We start from the raw sequence: 22045 nt of genomic DNA on the forward strand, positions 1-22045 counted from the left end.
GCAATTCTGACCTCAACCCCTTCACAAACCGGCGAATTCGCTCTTGGGGACTGAAACATAATTGAGTGGCATATTTGGATAGTGCACGGAACTTAGCCTCATAAGCATTAACCGACATCCTACCTTGCTCTAGGCTCAGGAACTCATCCCTTTTCCTATCCCTCAAAGTTCGGGGGATATACTTCTCCATGAACAAGCTAGAGAATGAGGCCCAAGTCATAGGTGGTGCCTCTATTGGTTGACACTCGATATGTGACCGCCACCACATTTTGGCGTTCCCTTGAAATTGATGAGTCACGAACTCAACACCGAACCGTTCTACTATACCCATCTTGTGTAGTAGCTCGTGACAGTCAACTAGAAAATCATAAGCATCCTCCGATTCAGCACCCTTGAAGACTGGAGGTTTTCAATTTCAAGAACTTACTGAAAAGTTCATGCTGATCATTTGTCATTATAGGCCCAGTAGTTAGGCGTGGAAACGTGCCTATTTCCAATGGAACATCCATGCGGGGAGCCATAGTAGCCGCATGTTGTACCTCCGGAGCCTGAGGTGCTGGTGCAGAGAACACTGGGGGTGTCTAGCACTGATCAGACAACCCGCTAAGATAAGCCAGAACCTGATTGATCATATCTGGGGTAGGTTGGGGTGGCATTTCCTCATTTTGCACTTGTTCAGTTTCCCCATCCTCCCCTTCTGTTATTACTTCCTCAGTCGGTGGAGGAGTCACTGCCCTAGTATCAGATGGGCTAGGTGTTCGTCCTCTTCCCCTAGAGGACGTCCTCCCACGACCTCTTCCACGGCCCCTCGTCGCTGTTCTTCCTCGAGCTACAGCCCCAGTGGCTGGCTCAGTTGTTTCTTGTCTGGCCGGTGTTGGTGTTGACGTAGTCGTTGCTCTAGTTCTAACCATCTGCGAAAGAGAGTGAAGATGGTCAGATACCAATTCGTATCGCCTAGATACCAATTGGACTCAAGTAGTAGCACGAAAGAAAGAATGAAAGAGTGAAATTTTCCTAAAGTCTTATAGCCTCCCAAGGAAAAGTAAAGGCGTCCCCCTACCGTTCCTTAAGACTCTACTAGACCTGTTCTTGTGTGATGAGACCAACGAACCTAATGCTCTGATACCAAGTTTGTCACGACCAAAACCGGGTTGCGACTGGCACCCACACTTACCCTCCTATGTGAGCGAACCAACCAATCGAAACCTTAACATTTCAATGTAATAACAACAGAAAATAATGCGGAAGACTTAAACTCATTAATAAAACCAATTCAATAACTATCAATATTCAACATCTATTATTCCCAAAACCTGGAAGTCATCATCACAAGAACATCTACTTTAAACTACTAATTCTAAGAGTTTCTAAGAAGCTAAAAATACATAAGAAGCTAGTCCATGCCGGAAGTTCAAGGCATCAAGACATGAAGGAGAAGATCCAGTCCAAGCTAGAAGCGCTAGCTCACCCTGAAGATCCGGTGTGACGAAGACTGGCTTGAGTTACTGTTGAGTCGAAGATGACGGCACGTTTGCTGCACTCCACAAATAACAAGAAGAAAAACATAAAAGTAGGGGTCAGTACAAAACACGGGTACTGAGTAGATATCGTCGGCCAACTAAAAATAGGGAACAATATATATCAATATTATCGTAAATCAACTATAAAACTCAACATGTAGCAACAACAAGTATTATAATCATCAATAAGTACCATCACGTTCATCCATGAGGGCTCAAGCCTCAACACCATACTCATTTGGGAATTAAGTTTTATTAAATTGAGTATATTATCATCTTCCAAGATTCATTATCTTTAATTCTCTTGTGTCGGTACGTGACACTCCGATCCCTCATATTCATTATTCCTCTTGTGTCGGTACGTGACACTCCGATCCCCTAAATTTACGTGTCGGTTCGTGACACCCGATCCCCTAAATCTACGTGTCGGTTCGTGACACCCGATCCCCTAATTCTACGTGTCGGTTCGTGACACCCGATCCCCTAATTCTACGTGTCGGTTCGTGACACCCGATCCCCTAATTCTACCTGTCGGTTCGTGACACCCGATCCCCTAATTCTACGTGTCGGTTCATGACACCCGATCCCCTACATGTGTCGGTACGTGACACTCCGATCCACTAATATCATTCTGTAAATCATCAAGCCTTCTCTATACAAAGGCATCCTCAATCCCATTACTTTAATTCATCAAGCCTTCTTCTATACCAAGGCATCATCATTAATAATGTATATTAAAGTTTCTTTTCAAGATTTGGGATTCAATATTTTCATCATGCTTATCTTATCACAATCACATAATCATATTCATGCAAGCATACAACTAAGCATATAGCAGGGTTTACAATATTATCAATACATATCATTCTCTATTAAGAGTTTACTACGAATATCGTAAGAGAAACCATAAACTACCTCCACTAAAGAATTGAAATCAACAAGCCATTTCCCAAGCTTTGATATTCTTCTGCCTCTTGATCGATCAATTTCTCTCTCTCCTTATTCTCTCTATATTCTTTATTCAAACCCTCTTTCTTTTACCCTAGTTAACATATAATTAAGTGTAAAAGATGGCAATAATACCCCACTAATTAACTTAGGGTTACCTCTTTTAACCCCAAGAATTTTAGTTATTAATATAAACCCACAAAATCTATAATTAAGGAAGGAGTAGTCCAAAAACGTCCCTTAAAACGTGTAAGGAAATCCGATTCTGCTTGGGATTTGCGCAACCTGTGACGGGCCATCGTGCCTGCGACGGTCCGTCCTGCAGGTCGTCGCAAGAGTCAGAGAGTCAATTTCCACTGAACAATCTATGACGGTCCGTCACGCCTGTGACGGTCCGTCCTGCCATTCCGTCACGAAGTTCAGAGAGTCGATTTTCAGTACCCAATTTCAGATTTTTTGTGTTTTGAAACGAGACCCTGCGACGGTCCGTCATGCCCATGACGGATCGTCGTTTGGTCCGTCGCCTCAGCCTGTTTTTCCAGAATTGAAGTTTGTTGCTCAAAACGACTAAACAGGTCGTTACACCACTATTATCCGAATTGAGTAATTTTGCCTTCGGGTTTGAGGAAACCCAATAATAAAGTTCATGTTAATTTCCTCCCACTTTCAAGTAGGAACACTGATTTCTTATATTAAGGCTTTAAATGCTCGGCTTTCACTTGTTGGCAATTCGTACACTTGGATTCAAACTCTATTATGTCCCTTTTTAAGCCATCCTACCAATGTACCTCCATAAGGTCGTAATACATTGTGGTGGAACCCAATTAAATGGAAGGTCGGAAAGTATGATTTTCCTCTAACACCCGATTCCTCAAATCATCAACATCCGGTACACATGATCTATTTTGGTACCTTAGTAAACCATCCGTCCTTGCGAAAATGACTCATTTATCTTACTAAGTACCGATTTATTTGACTTTATTAATAGCGGATGAAGATGTTTTTAAAATTCACCTCAACCACTAAGGATGGCTCAGAGTTGTTAGGAACCACAACACCACCATTTAGGGAATCTTCCGAATGAACACCCAATCTAGACAACCTTCACTTATCTTTCTCCCCTTCTTCCACATGAGAAACATAACCAATGGTCATACGACTCAAAGCATCCACAACAACATTGGCCTTGTCAAGGTGGTAGAGAACACTCATGTCATAATATTTCAATAATTCCAACCATCTTTGAAGGAGATCAACAACTTTTACGTAAACACACATTGAATACTTTTATAGTCGGTATACACATCCACATGAATGCAATACAAGTAAAGCCTACATATTTTCAAAGCAAACACTTTGGCTGCCAATACAAGATCATGAGTTGGATAATTAATCTCATGCAATTTGAGTTGTCTAGAGGCATAGGCTACTACCTTCCCATTTTGCATAAGAACACACCCTAAACCAACTAAGGATGCATCACAGTATACCACAAAACCCTTGGTACCCTCCGGTAAAGTCAACACTAGAGCGGAGGTAAACCTATCTTTCAAAATTTGAAATCTTCTTTCACATGCCTCCGACCACTAAAATTTCACACTATTTTGGATCAAAGTAGTCAAAGGAGAAGAAATGCAAGCAAAACTATCAACAAACCTCTTATAGTACCCGGCTAAACCCAAGAAACTTCTAATGTCAATTGGGGCCAATGGTCTAGGACAATTATTAAACGCCTCGGTTTTCTTTGGATTAACCTCTATACACTCACTTGAGATGATATGACCAAGAAACACGATCGATCTCAACCAAAAACAGCAGTTGCTATATTTGGAAAATAGTTGGTGTTCATTTAAGAAATGCAATACCACTCTAAAATGACCCATATGATCACTCTCATTTTTCAAATACCCCAAGATATTTTTAATGAATACAATCATAAAGGAATCAAGGTAATTTCAGAACACCCTATTCATTAGGTCTATCAAATCCACCGGGCATTTGTGAGACAAAAGCACATTACTAGAAACTCATATTGCCCATATCTAGTTCAAAATGTCCTTGTAGGTACATCCTCACTACTCACCCTAAGTTGGTGATACCCCAATCTCAAGTCAATCTTAGAAAAGTAGCTAGCCCTTAGAATTGATGGAACAAGTCATCAATCTGAGGGGGAGGATTCTTGTTCTTGATGGTGACTTTATCGAGTTAGATATAATAAATACACATCATAATGGACCCATCCTTGTTCTTAACAAAAAACACCGGAGCTCCGTATGTGAAATACTAAGTTGGATGAAACCCTTATCTAACAAGTCTTTGAGTTGAAGCTTTAACTCTTTCAATCCCGCCAGAGCCATCTGGTCAGGAGGGATTGAAATGGGATTCGTATCCGGTAAAAAGTAGATAAAAAATGAATTTAACATTGAGAGGAATTCCGGGAATGTCATCAGGAAAGACATTCGGATAGTTCTTTCCTACGGGGACCGACACAATAGGAGGGATGTCGGACTAAAGATCTCTGACTCTTACAATATTGTACAGACACCTTTTAAAGATCATTTACAAGCTTTTAGACAAGAAATTGTACGAACTCTAGGAATTTAATTACCACTTTTCCAATGTAAGATGATTTCATTACCTTCTTACCACACTTCAAATAAGTTGATTATCACCTGGTGAATTTCCTATTCTAGCCTTTTGGAACTTATGGGTTGACAACCTATTCTTGTTGATCTTTGTAAATTTGGAAGGAATTTTTTGGAGACCCTCTTTTTGAACCTAGGCTTGTCTTGAATCTCAAATCTAACCTTTGAAGTACCCATTCATAAGCCTTCGCCCTCTTATACTCTCTATTCTTTCTATTAAGCCAAGTCTCTTCAAATTGTTGACCATGCACCATCAACATAGAGATATCCATATTTTCATGGAGCATCGCCGAACGACACTCTTCAACAAAATACTCCAACATCCCTATTTTCTTGAGCCACCATGGCTTGAGCTTGAGTGGCTAGCGTTTATGCTATGGTACACATAGCTTGAGCCAAAGTCAAAAATGTATACCTTATCTCTCCATCTGTAATAGGTGGAGGAATGACCAAAGCTTATTCTTGAGGAGGCACTTAGTTATCATGTGGAGGGACTTGGTTGCCTTTAGGAGGAACTCCCAAATTACCCAAATTTTCCTCCATTCTTCTTGCGGCTGCATGTCTTGTAGTTATATGCTATATCTAGAAGAAAAAAATTAGAATAAAGAATACAGATAGAGCTGAAACTCTCAAGTCACGACTTCCAATATTACCAATAAGTAAGAATTCCTAAGCATCACATAGTCTGTCATTCATAAGTGTGGCGCACTTTACAACATAAACAAGACTTTATGTAAACATGGTTCAATTAGACATCAATTCAAATATTTTCTCTAACCGCATACTTTGATATCGAGTTTGTCACGATTTGGGAGCACCCCCTCGACGTAACAGACATCTGTGTCCTTGAAGAGGACTAAGACTAGCCTCTTAGAATTCGTAATTACATTTCATAGGTTATAAAGTGCAGAAAATTTATAATTAATATACATATCTATATAGTGAGGTTTACATAGACCTCTCGCATACTACATATGAATTTTAGTTAGAATCCTCTCATATGAAGCATACATAGGCTTCTCATTTAAACAATCATAAGATACATAGGAATTAGTCTAATACTTCCTCTCATTTTGAACCATCTAGACAAGTACAAATCTTATACATATCCAATACAAAGTCAACATGCGAATATAGGCTTACATAAATATCCAAATGATAAAGCAATGAACAATGTCTTTATGACAATACAACTTCAAAGATAGATGTATAAATAAGTAACATCTCCGAACATGAGGACATACCAACACATGGAGAAAAGATTCCAAGTCTTATTCAATAGGCCTTCTAGGAACTCAATGGCCGGAACCTACATATTTGTAAAAAACATAGATATATGGGTTAGTACACTTTTTTGTACTAAGTATGGGAACATATGCACATAAAACATTGAAATCATGCTTAAAGGGACATTTGTTCAAAACCATGCTAATTTACCTTCAAAAGACTTCATGCACAATCAAGAATATATATGAACTATTGAACACATAGTCATCAAGACAAGACTATATACAATACAAGATCAACATCATCAAATAAATTCAAGTGACATGTGTAATAGCATATTAGATCACATAACCAAACAACTCCAACATAATGTCAACAAAGCATGTATAAGAGTTAATCACATTAAAACATATGCAATACCATTACCCATATTTCATTACGAATCTTACAAGTGCAATGATCAAGTGAAGTCCTATAACCCCACACAACCAAGTAAACCAAACAAAGGATCATAAGCAAAGGCCAACTTCATATAACATAACATCGTAATTAGTCATCATGAATTTTTACAATATAGACCAATAACATATTCATATGTAAGATTAACATCATATAGATAATTAACATGTAAAGTCAATATTTGCATATCGTTAGAGTCATAAAAACGTAAGAACATCCTCCTAAGATATTCCTCAAGGCTAACTACTGTAATGCATAGGTAAAGTCCTATATCCTGATGGATACTAAGAAGAACCCCTTAAGTCATCCTAGTTAGAGTTCACATTCTTAAGTTTATTTTACTTTAGGGAACACATTCCTTAACCAACATAGACCACATAAGCTAAATGTAGAATCCGGTGTCATGAAACCCTACACCGAAAGAAGGTGGTGTACTTGCCAAGGTAGTACCATAACATTAACATAGCACTGTAGGTGGATCCACTAACTAGTATTCCTATGGGGGCAACGAAGTTCAAGAACTAGGATACATACTTGAGATCCTTTTTATGAACAATTTCATTGTTATCTCTATCTCATGAGAATCATTATGAACATACATTCCCACATTGGGTGGGACACCTCTCATAACTAATTCACTCGGTGATAAGTTAAAGTCATTTTTTAAAATGTCTTTAAGCCTTTACTAATCATCACAGACTACTATAGGTCATCGCAGACTAACCCCTTGTATATCATATTCATTAGCTCATTAGGAATTGCATGGAACTTCCTTTCAATACAACCCTAATATGTGAGATTAACACATTATCATCATCATATCATAATACGGCACATAAGTGATCCACAATCAACCTTACATCATCATACCTTAATTGTAATCTCACAATCCATATAATCAATACATTCAATTAAATTCATCTTACCATCACCTATATAATATAATAACAATAGTTTAATTGAAGATCATCCTCAAGTATAAGCCATCATAATTTAAGTAAGGATTCAAGATCATAGGTCTAACCAATTTACCTTCAAAAGACTTTTTTCATGGTCTTACTATTAGAAAACCATATTCATCCATTAATATACTAAATAACATCACATGATTCTAATTAAAACAAGAACAAAGTCAATTGCATCATCATTATTCAATTCATTATCAATTCATAACCTAAGGTAAGGAAAATAGGGTCAATTCATGATCTCTTCTATATAACTAGGTCTAACATCAAGAACTACCCTAATTCATCAATAATAAATAATATTATATCCAAAATAATAAAATGAAACCAATAAAAATACAATTTTCAAGATAAGTCTCAGATTAATAATGAAACCCATATTTTCAAAGTTTTGAAAATAAAATTTGAAGAACCCTTTGCAGATAGAATTCCCAAAGGTGAAGATTTTTCATACCTTAGTTATTAATGAAGATTTATAGAGAGAAATTAGAAAATTGGATCCCTTGTGACCTGTAATTGATCTTCAATGGAGTCTTGAGGAATAGAGAGAGAAAGTATTAGAGAAGGAAGAGGATTTTGAGTTTGTGAATTCAAGTGTATTAGGTTAGTTTAATGAGAGTTAGGTCTTTATATAGTCCCTTAATTAAAAAACCCCCATCCTTAATTAGAAACCTAATAAACTAACTTAATCAAATAACTCACTTAAAAATTTGGGCAGCACAACAGCCCCCTTATCGATGACTCCCCGACCTACGAACAGTAGGTCCATCGACGACCCGTGCTGGCAAGTCATCGATGAGTTCAGAGACTTGATTATTAGGACCTTCTGGACATTTGTATAAGTTTTGGATGATGGATCCATCACGCCTCATCACCTAGACGACGGCTACTGGTTTGGCTTCGTAGGTAGCCACTGTCAAATTGACAACTTTTGGTCATTTTGGAAAGGTCCTCCTCAATGAATCCTAAGGTGGTACTTGGGGAATCTTTCCCGGACATTTTTACCCTAATAATTTTCTAATACATTCTTGACATCTTAATACAAGATTTTGTTGAATTCTAACATTTAAAACCCCATGAAACATTAAAGGCACACTAACCTCAATTTCTCCATTCACCGAATGTCATGGATGTTTCTTAATGTTTTGACTCTAACACTTACTAAATTATTTATATACAATATTTTAGGTCATAAAACAATGTTCTAAGTCATTTTTTCAACATAAGATACTCTAGATTAGGTCTTAGACTTCTGGAGTGTAACATTCATGAACTACCAGAAATTCAATTCTCCAACAAAAATGGACCACTTCCTTATGTCGTTCATGGATTACATGTTAGACTAGCTTATGGTTAAGGGTTTGTATTGATTTATTAATGTTTATTCGGGCTACAATAAGATTTTGATAGCTCCAAAAGACCAAGACAAGACCAGTTTCACTTGCCCATATGGAACTTCCGCCTTCAAACAAATTTCATTTGGGTTCTGCAATGCCCCAAAAACATTCCAATGTTGTATGCTGCCAATATTTTCTTATATGGTTGACTATAATATTGAGGTATTTCTTAATGATTCCTCTATAGTAGGTAAATCTTTTTATCATTATTTAGACCATTTGGCCAAAGTACTAAAACGGTATGAAGAGTGCAATCTTGTACTCAATTCAGAAAAGTTGCAATTCATGGGAAAAGAAAGGATTATTCTAGGTCATACAATTTTTTAGAAAGGTATTGATGTTCAAAAGTCGAAGCAATATAAAAGTTTCCACCTACTATCTCTGTTAAAAGTTTTAGATGTTTTCTTTGGCGTGAAAGATTCTATTGGAGGTTTATCAAGGATTTCTCCAAAATTGCACACCCATTGTGAAAACTGCTCAAGAAGGAGTGCAAATTTGATTTGAATGATGCTTGTATGAGAAAATTTTATGATTTGAAGGAAAAGTTGGTTTTCACACTTATTATTATTTTGTCATATTGGGGGAAACCATTTTATATCATATGAGTTGACTAGCCCATAGTGTAATTTTGGGGCAGATGGGAGAGAAAATTCTTCACCTTATTCACTATGATATCAAAGCTCTAAATATTGCTCAAAATAATTATACAGTGATGGAGCAAGAACTACTTGCAGTGGTTTTTGCATTCGAGAAATTTCGATCCTATTTGCTTGCTACTAAGGTCATAGTTGATATTGACCATTCTATATTGAGGTATTCGATGGCTAAGAAGGATGAAAAACCAAGGTTTATTAGATGGGTGTTGTTGTTACAAGAGTTCAAATTTGTCGTAAAAGATAGAAAGGGGGCCAAAAAATCAAGTCGTTGATCACTTGTCCAGAGTAGGAAGAAGTTATGCTAAAGATAAGAGATGGGGATGAAATTAATGATGTTTTTCCGGATGAACTCGTATTGTCTGCCTCTCATGATATGTTTTCATGGTTTGCAGACTTAAATAACTACTTGGCAAGTGATTTGGTGTCATCACATTTGTCGTTTCACCAAAAGGAGAAGTTTATGCATGATGTGAAAAAATTCTTTTAGGATGAGCTTACTTGTCAAGTAGTTTGGTTAATGGGATTATTCATTGTTGTGTGCCCAATGATAAAATGTTGAGTATGCTAGAGGTGTGTCACTCATTTCCTATTGGTGGGAATCAAAGTGGTATTTGCATTGCACATAAAATTTTGTAGCATGGGTTTAACTGGCCTACCATCCACAAAGATGCTCATGATTTTGATAAGTCGTCTGACCATTGCAAAAAATAAGGTGAAATTTCAAAGAGGCAAGAGCTTTCTATAATGTAATATTGGTTATAGAGATGTTTGATGTATGGGGCATATATTTTATGGGTTTATTTTGTCAGTTCACATGGGATGAAGTATATAATCTTATTGTGGTTGATTGTGTGTCGAAGTGGGTGGAAGAAATTGCGCTTTCCAACAATAGAGGTAAAAGTGTCACCACATTCCTCAAAAAGAATATGTTTCTCCAGCTTTGGTACACCTAGGGAAATTATCAGAATGGATGTTCCCACTTTCGTAATAAGTTGCTCAGGGCTCTACATGAGAAATATGGCATCCCACAGTGTGGCCAGTCTTTACCATCCGAAATCTAGTAGTGGCCAAGTTAAAGAATCCAACAGAGAGATCAAGCAGATTTTGCCTAAGACTGTGTTAATAGAATTTATTGGTCAAGGAACAAGGTTGTCGACCTTTAAAACAGGGCTATTCTTAGTCACAAAAGTGTTCCCATATGGAGTTGTCAATCTTTAAAACAGTGAGGAAACAAGGTTTAAGGTAAACTGGCAAATCATCAAGGTCTATATGGGAAAATAGGAAAATGTTCAACAAGTGATTGAGGCCTACAATTTTGATGAAGTCTGAGTAATCAATAGGCTTATGTCGTGCCGAGATGTTAAATCAAGCGCTGCTTAGGAGGCAACCTAAGATGTACAATCTAGCAAACTACAGGGTTTTTTTGGTTTAGTAGTTTTCTTTGTTTATTTGCATATATGTATTCTGTAGATTGGTACTTTATTTTTGTTTTAGTGTTGGCTAGATATAGCATAGAGTCAGTATCTAAAAACTGTCTAAAATGAAAGGCCTAACTTTGCTACATGTGCAGGGTCAAAATTCAAAATATACATAAAGTGTTGGTGCAGAAGTCTACGGAGCCCATTGACGGTTCGTAGGTCAAACAACGGACAGTAAATGGTATTCATAGACCCTAGGTGAATCTTCAAATTGTTTCTAAGTGTTGAGTGACCTATGGACTAGATTCGGACCCTCTTTTAATAAAACCCCTCATGTTCATATTCTTCCCGCACTTTCCATATCCTCTCTTAAACGTTTTGCACCCCTCCAAGTCCCATAACTCCCTCATTAAATCCCCAAATTACTCCCATCTCGTAGATATCTTGACCTTGGGTTGTTGTTGTTTGAAATTTAATGTTAAACTAAAGTTATAAATACCTTTGGGATGATAGAATGTGATTTTCTTGTCTTTTTTATTGACTTAAATAAGAGAAAAAGAGTCTAAATGCAAGTTTTAACTTAGGTTTCCTATTTTCGTTTGCAATGCATGTTAAAAATTGAGTAATCGGAACCCTAGGGATGAAAAAGTGTCAAAAATTGTGTTGAAATACATGATTAGACTTAACTTTATTGTTTGATTAGTAAATAAATGGTTTTGAATTGAAGCATGTCTGATACTTGGAACAGACATGACCCTGGAGAATCAGGTTCATGGGTCAACAAAAACATATGTTAACGGTGGAGCCACGCAAGTGGACTACTGTTCATAGTTCGATCTACGAACCGTTGTGAACATCTGTGGTTCACATCAAAGACTCATCTTTTGGTTACTCTCATCTACGGAAGGGACCTACGGACTGTGGATCCTTTTATAGACCGTAGATACCTACTGTGGGTAAACAGTTCAACTACCGTCTAGAAATTTTTGAGCTTTTGTTTTTTTTCATTCTTAGTTCTAAAAATTTTTCGACTATGTTAATGGTTTTTATTGGTACTAATTCTTCCTCCACACATAACATGGCTCCAAATAAAGCTCGGAGTTTCGCTGCAAGAGGCACGGGTAAATTGGTGGCACTATCTAGGTGACTCATAAATCAAGATATGGATGCAGAGAATGACCCCACATATACCCCCCCCCCCCAATGGAAGCATCCCCCACAAAAACCTGGAACACCTAAAATCAATCAAGGGAGGTGGTTCCTGACGTAGTCAGTGACTCCCAATCTGATGAGGAGGATACACTAATCGAATCAGCGATTAGGTCTTCTTTCAACTTTGAGTTCGCCTCTACTTCAAGTTCTTTTTTTGGCTCGGCAATAATCTCGAGTTCACATGGTAGGGCTGCCTCATCTAATGAGGCTACTAGTGCGGGGGATATTCAAGTTCCACAAAGCATCAACCCTGCTCCGGTTGCTGAGGAGCTTAATAGATGGTGCGTTGAGGCAGTGGCAGTTCAATAATGATGCCTAGATGATAACAGATAAAAATAAAATGGCCCGAATGACTATAGAGGAGTGCATGGTACTCACAAGAAGCCTACATAACATGCCTAACATCCACCATCTCTTCCAACTGCATAAGTATGAGTGGATAGCCCAGAATCGTGGACATATAGAAAGGAAATCATGAGGGACTTCTTTGATACCTATGCATCCACACTCCGAGGATCTATTTAGAAAATATTCCACGCCTAGATCCCAGCCACCACTCACGACTACACTAGTGCAAGTCGTTTCGGTGGAAATATTTGAGATCATCATCCCTCATTTTATCTATAGTACAGTTCCTATTTGGGCACTCAACAAGGAAAAATTTGACAATATTTGTGACATTGTATAGAGAAGGGAGTTGGAGCGAAATACAGAGATAAAGGAGATTGTCTTACTTTGCTTGGAGAGTCACATTGCTAGAGACGGCGAGAGATCCGAGTGACTCAGCACCCTGACCTTATCAATCAAGAAGGTCACTCTTAATTTTGTGGCCAAGTTATTACATCTATTAGTGTTGAACTAATTGTATCCTACTGAGTCATATAACGTACTTACATGGGACGTAATGTGATGGTTGTTGTTTTGGTAGCTAGGTTTGAGAAAGACTTCACACACATGTTAATATCATAGATTCAGGAGATGGCATTCAAGACCTCCACCACTTACCCTTTCGCTTGCCTTATCTATCAGTTGTGCAGGAATTATGGAGTGTCGGTCTAGCATTTTGATAAGTTGCTCCAGGAAACTAAGACTCTTGACATAGGCACAATTTCTGATGAGGCAAATGTGGTGGAACCACGCAAAGAGTTGCATGTCGATGTTCCTCCATTGGAAGCACACTAAGTTGTTGATATTGAAAGAATTTAGGATGTAGACCCCACCCCTAAAACCAATACTTATGATGCCTCGGACTCCCCATCATAGGCCTCCAGTTGGGATCTTAACTTATGAACATCCACCCCATCATCAGGATTTATAGTTATGCCCCTTGCTCGTGCTCAAATACTGAAAGCAAAGATGGTAAGGTTTCTTCATCATGTGAAGCCTTGGATGAAGCGGTCTATCTCAGATTTCGAGGCTAGGATTGAAAGTAGGTTGGAGAATGTAATTGACCTGAACGTCTAGACCATTGATAATCACCCGAACACCTTGGAGTTTAGAGTCCTTGAGCGACCAACCCCCATCACTAATGTCTCTTCCCAATAGAAGGGGTTGGATACTCTCCGGGACGATATTAATAAAATCCATGCTCCACCTATAAATGAACCATATTTAACTCCTACTATTATAACTAATGATACAGTGCTAGATCATTATTCATAGAGGACTTACCATTGATTGAGTCCATTCGTGCTCGAGGAAAGAGGGTCCACTTTAGTCGCAGTTTTGACGCTAATCAGGATGAACGAATTAAGTAGCGGAGTAGTAGTAACTGACCAAGCTAGGATAGCTTCCATTGTAGATGGGAGTTACGCCAACAAAGGGTTCGTGAGAGGGATGCTGGTTTCTTGAGTTTTATGCCCTCTTCAAAGCTAGTTGCTGTTGTAAGAGATGATATGAGCACTACTGATGGTGTTGAGATGACAGATAGGAGATCCACTGATGTTGTTCCCCGTGTTGATCTTGTGGGCTCTAGTAAATTGGAACCACTCGGTTGTTGATAGTCTTTCGGTTTGATGCACCACAGGTTTTCTTCACCTTATTCTTTACTCTTTAATTTTTCTGCATTGGGAACAATTGCACCTTAATTTTTTGGGGGTGGGGTGATTGATTGTGACTGATAGGGTGAAGTCTGAATAACCAAACTCATAATCCTCTCTTAGGGTTTTCTTGCATGTGTTCTATTTCCCCCAAGGGACTTCTAATTTTTTTTGAACCTGTGTAATGATTGTATGTATAGAAGAATGAGAAATAATGAAGCATGATGGCATAGTAAGAATGGAAACGAAAAATTATTCATGTCCAAAAATTGTGATATGTGCAAAAATCTATAGGCTAGAATAAGTTGATTGTGTTGGCTCTTAATATGACATGATAATGAACCAACTTCACCTCATGACTTAAGATAAACTTGAATTGGGTAATAGATAATGTGATAATGTAACAATGTGTCAAGAGAAAGTGAGATGAGTTTAATTGTTTAGACAGGTTTGTGTCGATGTAGAACTTGCTCGGTTAGTCTTATGAAGATAATCTAATAAAGAGGCCAGGAACTAATCATAGGCCCTTTTTCTAATATGTCCAGTAACTCTCTAAAAGAATCCAACTAAATGAAACAAATGTTCCGGTTAATCCAAATAATTTGAGCCTAAAATAGAATATTTCATTCTAAACCCTTTACTCACCTTCCCTCAATCTAGTGTTTTAGGCCCGGTTCTGCCATGGATATATGCCTCTTGAATTAAGCAAAAATCCTAAGTTGAGGGTCGCTATTGCAAAAGTGACCTCAATATTGGCCCTTGTTTGACATCGAATATCGTGCACCTCAACTATTGGAACAACAATAAGTTGAGCATGGCCATAAAAGAGGAAATTGAAAGAAAAATGGGAATGAAAAGAGTTGTGTTTAATAGTGAAAAATAAAAGATAGAAGAGGATGTGACTTTGTGTAAAAGAATCATAACATGATGAATAAAAATGTTGAAAAATAAAATACAAGAAAAATAATAAAGTAATTAAATAATAAAAAGCTACAGAGTCATTGAAAAAAGTCAACAGAAAGAAGGTAAAATGGTAAGAGTTAATAGTGTAGTTTCAAAGGGCACTAGTTACATTGTTGGAGAGTTGGTACCTTAGTTATAGTGAAACAGTGTATAGTAGCCGATCTTTGTCGTATATTGATCCGCATGAGTTAGTTTGTTGAGTCTAAGAGAAAAGATTTGAAATTCAAGAGGGAGTTGGGATACAAAGTCCTGTGATTTCTTCTACTTGAATTTTTTCTTATATACAAAGTGTCGTTTTAAGTCTTAGTGTGTCACTTGAGGACAAACAACAAATTTAAGTTAACAGTGCTGATATACCGTGAGTTAACGGTATTTTTAATATACTTCACTTAAGAATTATGTGTATCTAGGGACATTTTTATTGGTATTAATGTAATTTAATCATGTTCATAGGAAATAAGTTCGGATGTGGAAGTGGAGAGACACAACTGAGATTTTGTGCCGAAAAGGGAATCTACGAATGTGACCTACAGACCATAGGTCCAGTCATGATCCGTAGATGGTATACATATATGGATAGTCAAGGGTTGAAGGTAAATAATGGAATTCTTGACCAAGTGTGGAACCACAGTTACAAATGACGCATAGTAGGTCGACTTACGGTCCATCCTGCAGTTTCGTCGAATGATTTAGAGAAGCGGGTTCAAGTACCCTTTTTTAAAAGTCAAATTATGGAGATACAGAGGAGGATCCAAGTACCGTGGATCGAACCATGGTCTATCCTGCTGATTTGTCGATTGTTATTGATAAATGGTGAGTTTGAGCTTTGGAAAATTTCTTTAAGTCCCTAACATTATAAAGGACCTATGGACCATAGGTTCGTCTACGATCTGGAGGTTAGTATCGTAGATCGAAATCATGTCTAGAAACTTTATTTCCTTATTTGATTTCATTTTTATTTGGTACATGTTTTTCAATTTATAGGTCATGTATACCACATTTTTTGGGGTTAAACACTATTATTTTAGTTCTAGGTTTTGACTTTGGAGATTAACTTGCAACTTTAGCAATTATTGATTTCCTAAGTTCAATTCATGATGATTTTATTTTTGAAATTCAAGTTGGGTTTTTGGATATCTTCTTCTCATTATGTAAGTTCATGAATTCTTCTACAAATATGAATTTTGTTCTTGCTATTATGGGTAATTAAATCTGCAATAAGGGTTGTGGGAGCCATGAGCGATGGATAAAGTATGAATACTAACTAAGTAACTCTTGAATATTGTTAATGCATGCATTGATAATTTTTTATATTAGAAGTTCTTTTAGCGGTTGCAAATACTAGAACTTGACTTGTTGCTACTTTTTGGACCAAGGAGGTAGTAAATGAGAAAAGAACTACCAACATAGATTTAGTATGATAATATCTAATAAAATCTAATGTAACTTGGTGTGATGTTGAAACTAAGTCATACGTTGATGTGATGTCTACTATGAGGTAAAGGTTAGGGTTAGTAAATTATAAACACGTAGTCAGGCCAAGGTGTGGGGTGAAATACGTAGTTGTCGAACAAAGGAATAAGAGATACATAACTAATAACTTTACATGTAATACACTAGGAAATAATTACTATTATAAGGATTACCGCATTATGAGCTTATGTGGAAAACATATACCCTAGTTACGTTCTCTTATCGATAACAACGAAGTTTGAATCTTGTTCACTTTCTCTCTAAAAAACAATCAGTTATTTGTTCCACCCCCCTCCACTTTTACTTACTTGTCTCGGAAATAATTTGTCTAAATGAATATAATAGTGAGTTAAGTTTTAGTCTAAACCATATTCCTCATAGGATCGACCTCAACCTACAAGTTGGATTCTTTACTTGATAATGATAGCTTATATTAAGGCTTTTCAACATAGTAATAGTTGCAGCTTTAGATTGGAGTTTGATATTTTAGTTGTTATTGAACTCTTAGTACAAATCATATATTCAGACTAGTTGATATTTCCCACTTTAAGTTACCATTACTTTAACTTCCATATAGTATCTCTTTATTCAGATTGTTTGACTATGCTTATGATATGCCAGCTTCAGGGTTATCTTGGGGTAACTCATGATCGTAAGTCTCGTGTGTACATTAAGGGGTAGCTTCAGATCGTGAAAAACTTGGTATCAAAGCATTAGGTTCAAGAATCATACGATGTTTGAAAGCCACATTAAGTAAAAGTATCTTTCAGGGGTGTGAAGCCCACCACATCTATAAAAGAAAGGCTACGCGGTTTTTTAGGAAAAGCTTCACTTTTTTCTTATTCTTATCCTTTGTGGGTATCGAATAATATCGTTTCTAATTTTTCGTTATGTGTTTCAGGTCATGCATCCTCGTAGAGCTTTTGCACGGAATTCTAATTCATGCAATGCTAATGAAATTCCATTGGTCTGATACCATGGGTTTTGAATGCAAAAATTCATAATGCGATCCAAATTTTTGATAAGAGTATAGCCAACTAGAACAATTAGAAGGTGCCAGTTCCTACTAAGACAAATGGTGGATCAACTGTATCTTGGGTTCAAGATTTTGTTCAGATAAATCCGCCTAAGTTTCTAGGGTGGTAGATTGGTAAGGATCGACAGAACTTCATTGACGCGGATAAGAAATATTTGGAGTGATGCAAGTGATTGGTAATGATAGAGTAGAGTTGGCATCCTACCAACGTAAGGATGTGGCTCACATTTGGTTCATTTGGTTGAAAGAAAATAGGGGTGCGAATGGAGCTACTCTAACTTGAGAGTATATGACTGGAGCTTTTCTAAATAGGTTCCTCCTGAGAGGGTTGAGGGAGTCTAAAGATCAGGAGTTCAAGAATTTGAGGAAGATACCATGTCATCCTAGAGTACAAAAATAAGTTCACCCAACTCTCCAGGTATGCCCCATATATAGTTGTTGAACCAAGGGCACAAGTAAATAAGTTTCTATTTGGGGTATCCTACTTGATGAAGACAGAGACTAGGAATGTTATGTTGTTAGAGGATATGAAGACTTCTACTGGGAAGAGGAATGAAGGTAACAATAATAGGGCTCAGTATACAGTTCCAGCCGCACTAGTAGGTCACCCAACTCACCTGGGTGCTTCATCTGGTACAGGTGATGGTCAGCGCCATAGCAGGTTTTATCTCTCTATGCTCGCCAAGACTAGAAAGATTCTCCAAATATGGTCACTGGTATATTACGAGTATTTCATTTTGATGTTTATGCATTCTTAGATCTAACGGCTATAGTGTCCTTTCTATCTCCTTATATAGAGGTAAACTTCAATGTCAGACCAGAAACTTTTTGACAACCCTTCTTAGTATCTTTTGGATTTGGTGACCCAATTTTAGCTAGACGGGAAGTCAAAAATAACCCTATCATATTCTCTCAAAAGATCATCTCAGCAGATCTTGTAGCATTTGAAATAGTAGAGTTTGATATGATTCTAGGCATGGATTTTTAATATTCTTGTAACGCCTAAGTCGATTGTAAAAATAGGATCCTTCGATTTCAATTTCTAAAGGAGTCAGTCTTAGAATGGAAGGTTAGTATTCCAGTGCCCATGGATCGAGTAATCTCTTACCTTCAGACCAGAAAAATGATTTCAAATGTGTATTTCTATCACCTTGTTCGAGATAAGGATTCAAACTTTGAGATCCAAACTTTTGACTCAGCCCCAATAGTAAGTGAATTTCCAAAAGTGTCCCAAGAAGATCTTCCTGCAGTTTTTTTTATAGGGAAATTGAATGCGTAATTGATCTCATTTGATATACCCAGCCTATTTGATCAATCCTTACATAATGTCTATAGCGGATCTTAAGGAATTAAAAGAGTAATTGAAATACCTTCTAGATAAGTTCTTGATCACACCTTGTATCTCTCCATGGGCTTATTGTTCGTGAAAAAAAAAGATGGTTCTGTCAAAATGTGCATCACTATTGTTAGTTGAACAAAGTCACAACCAAGAATAAGTATCTCTTCCCTAGGATTGATGACTTGTTCGACCAATTTTTGGGTGCTAGTTGCTTTTATAAAATAGATCTCAGATCTGGTTAGCATCAACTTAGAGCCAAATATAGTGACATTTCGAAGACAACCTTTAGGACTCGGTATGGTCACTATAAATTTTTAGTTATGTATTTTGTACAAACAAATGGTCCTGCACCTTTCATGGACTTAATGAATAAGGTGTTCAAAAAATATTTCGACTTGTTTGTTATCATCTTTATCGATTGTATCATCATTTATTCTCGGAATAAGGAGGAGAATATGACTCATCTAAGAGTTGTTTGCAATATATCAAAGATCTTCACTTATTTGCTAAGTTCAACAAATGTGAATTCAAGTTACAATCATTCGTTTTCCTTTGTCATGTTGTATTTAGCAAAGCAATCTCAGAGGTATAATACCCCAAAAATTAGAAGGCTAAAATAGAGCTTAACGTGAGGGTTAGAGTCATGAATGTAACTTTCCATACCTAAAAATAAAAATGTTTGTATTCGAACGTCAAGGTATGACCCCCAAAGACAAAATTTACTCGAACAGTGACCCAAGAAGGGGAACAACGCCCCGTGGGTGAGGAATCGTGGGTTGATGTCCCAAGAACCAATTCGTAGAACTGAAGCACGGTTCACTAATATGTGCCATGGGTCCAACCACTGTCCATCAGTGGTGGGTCATGGGTGGTGACCTGGGAACTATTATAGGGAGTTAGTTTAGGGACACTTTGGGATCTTCCAGTTTTAATTAATATTAAGTGGTATCATTTTATTTAGAAGTTGAATAACTATATAAGTATTATAGACCTCTATATTAATTCATCCTCCTCATTATTCCAAAATTCCAAAACAAAACCATCTCTTCTCCAAAAACTCTTTCCCTTAAACTTCATGGAAGAAGAATACGGAAGTTGGAGTTAGGGTTCAAAAATAAAGATTTTATAATCAAATTCATTGGATTTCATTGCTAAGGTATGGTATCTCTTCCTCTGTGGATAGAATTTATCCATGAAGCCCCTTTAAAATCTCAATTTCAATGATAGAATTCCCTAATAATTAGGGTTTGATTCAAAACTCATGGATTCCTTTATAGATCATTTATAATTATGGATTTATGTTATATTATGTATAAATTTATTATATTATATGGTATTATATTGAATTCACCAAGAATCCATGAATTCCTCATATTTCCAAATTATGATTTTGCAATGCGAGTTTGTTGATGATAGAAATATATTATGAGATTATGCATGTAGTAAATTGATTACTTGAATTATGATTATATTGATTTATAATGTAGCAATTATATATGTGTTGATGAAATATGATCTTGAATCCTTTAAGTATAAAGCATGAGAATTTTGCATGATTATCAGAATTTATGTATATGCTCTATGAACACTTTGAGAGTAAAATGATTATGATTATGATCTTTTTGTGTGTTGTTGAAAGGATATTCTCATTCACACACGTATGTATGATTAAGTTATGATGTGAAATGTTTTCTCACAATATCATGATGCTAGGGTCGAAAGGCTTTCTCACCTATAGAATCTATACGAAGACATGGACGGTGAAAGGCTATTCTCAAGCATGATCTACGAGCTATCTAATGTATTATGTTGGATTGAGTGTTAATAAATTCTTCCATGATTATGATCTTAATTCAAGACATAATGTGAACTCTGTGGGAATAAACGCTTAGCACGAAATGCATATTTTATATGAGATGAGAGCTTTTACTCTACTTGAGTCCGGTTTCCCAATGGGTTCCTCATACGCTAGTTGATTTCGGTTTCCAAAGAATGTTTCATGAGATGAGTAGCTTGCATCATAGTTGATTCCGGATTAAAATTGAAATTTCCTTATCTCATAAACTAGTGGATCCACCTAAGCTAAGAATATGATTCTACCATAGGCAAGTAAGATAACTCTTTTCGGTGTAGGGTAGATACTTGATTCTATGTATAGCTCACATGGTATATGTCGTTTGAGGATTATTTTTTCACAATAACACTATTAACAAGAATGTGAACTGTGAACTATAACTACTCAAGAAGCTATACTTAACATCGGTGAGATTTTATGGGGTCTCATTCATGCATTGCATAAGTATTATTTGACGCTACTAATGTTATGTTTCTCTTATGTTATATTGATATATATGTTGACAATGATTATGACGTATGTTTTTCCACTTTATTCATAATGATGTTTAATGTTAGTAAAATGCATGCTTTCAACTAAAATGTCAGTTTTGGAATTTTTTAAAATTTTATGCATGTCTATCATACTCAATGCATTCTTGTAATAACGCCTACTTTTCCTACATTTCCCTAAGTGTATGGTCCGGTTTTCAGGATGATAATCCTTTTCGCTAAAGCTTGGGTTTGCTTATTCTCCTAACTTTTTTATTAATCTTCATGATTTGAGAATGGATGGTTTCACATTGTACCTTCATTTCTGTATTTCCTTCTCGGACTATGTTTTATGGGATATGTTTCTTTTTATTTTGCATATCAGAATAAATGGCTATTTTGAGACTTAGAGTCTAGACTTCG

At 36.7% G+C, this 22045-nt stretch overlaps 1 long non-coding RNA gene across 1 annotated transcript; it reads left to right on the plus strand.

Annotated features, from left to right (window-relative positions):
- The first annotated feature begins 20311 nt into the window (after nucleotides 1–20311).
- On the plus strand, nucleotides 20312–21466 carry LOC109120090 (uncharacterized). Its single transcript, XR_002027538.1, has 2 exons — nucleotides 20312–20453; nucleotides 21011–21466. It is a non-coding gene; the product is annotated as an uncharacterized lncRNA (long non-coding RNA).
- The last annotated feature ends 579 nt before the right edge of the window (nucleotides 21467–22045 follow it).

This window comes from Solanum lycopersicum, chromosome 4 (assembly GCF_036512215.1).
Source record: "Solanum lycopersicum chromosome 4, SLM_r2.1".
Taxonomy (NCBI): domain Eukaryota; kingdom Viridiplantae; phylum Streptophyta; class Magnoliopsida; order Solanales; family Solanaceae; genus Solanum; species Solanum lycopersicum.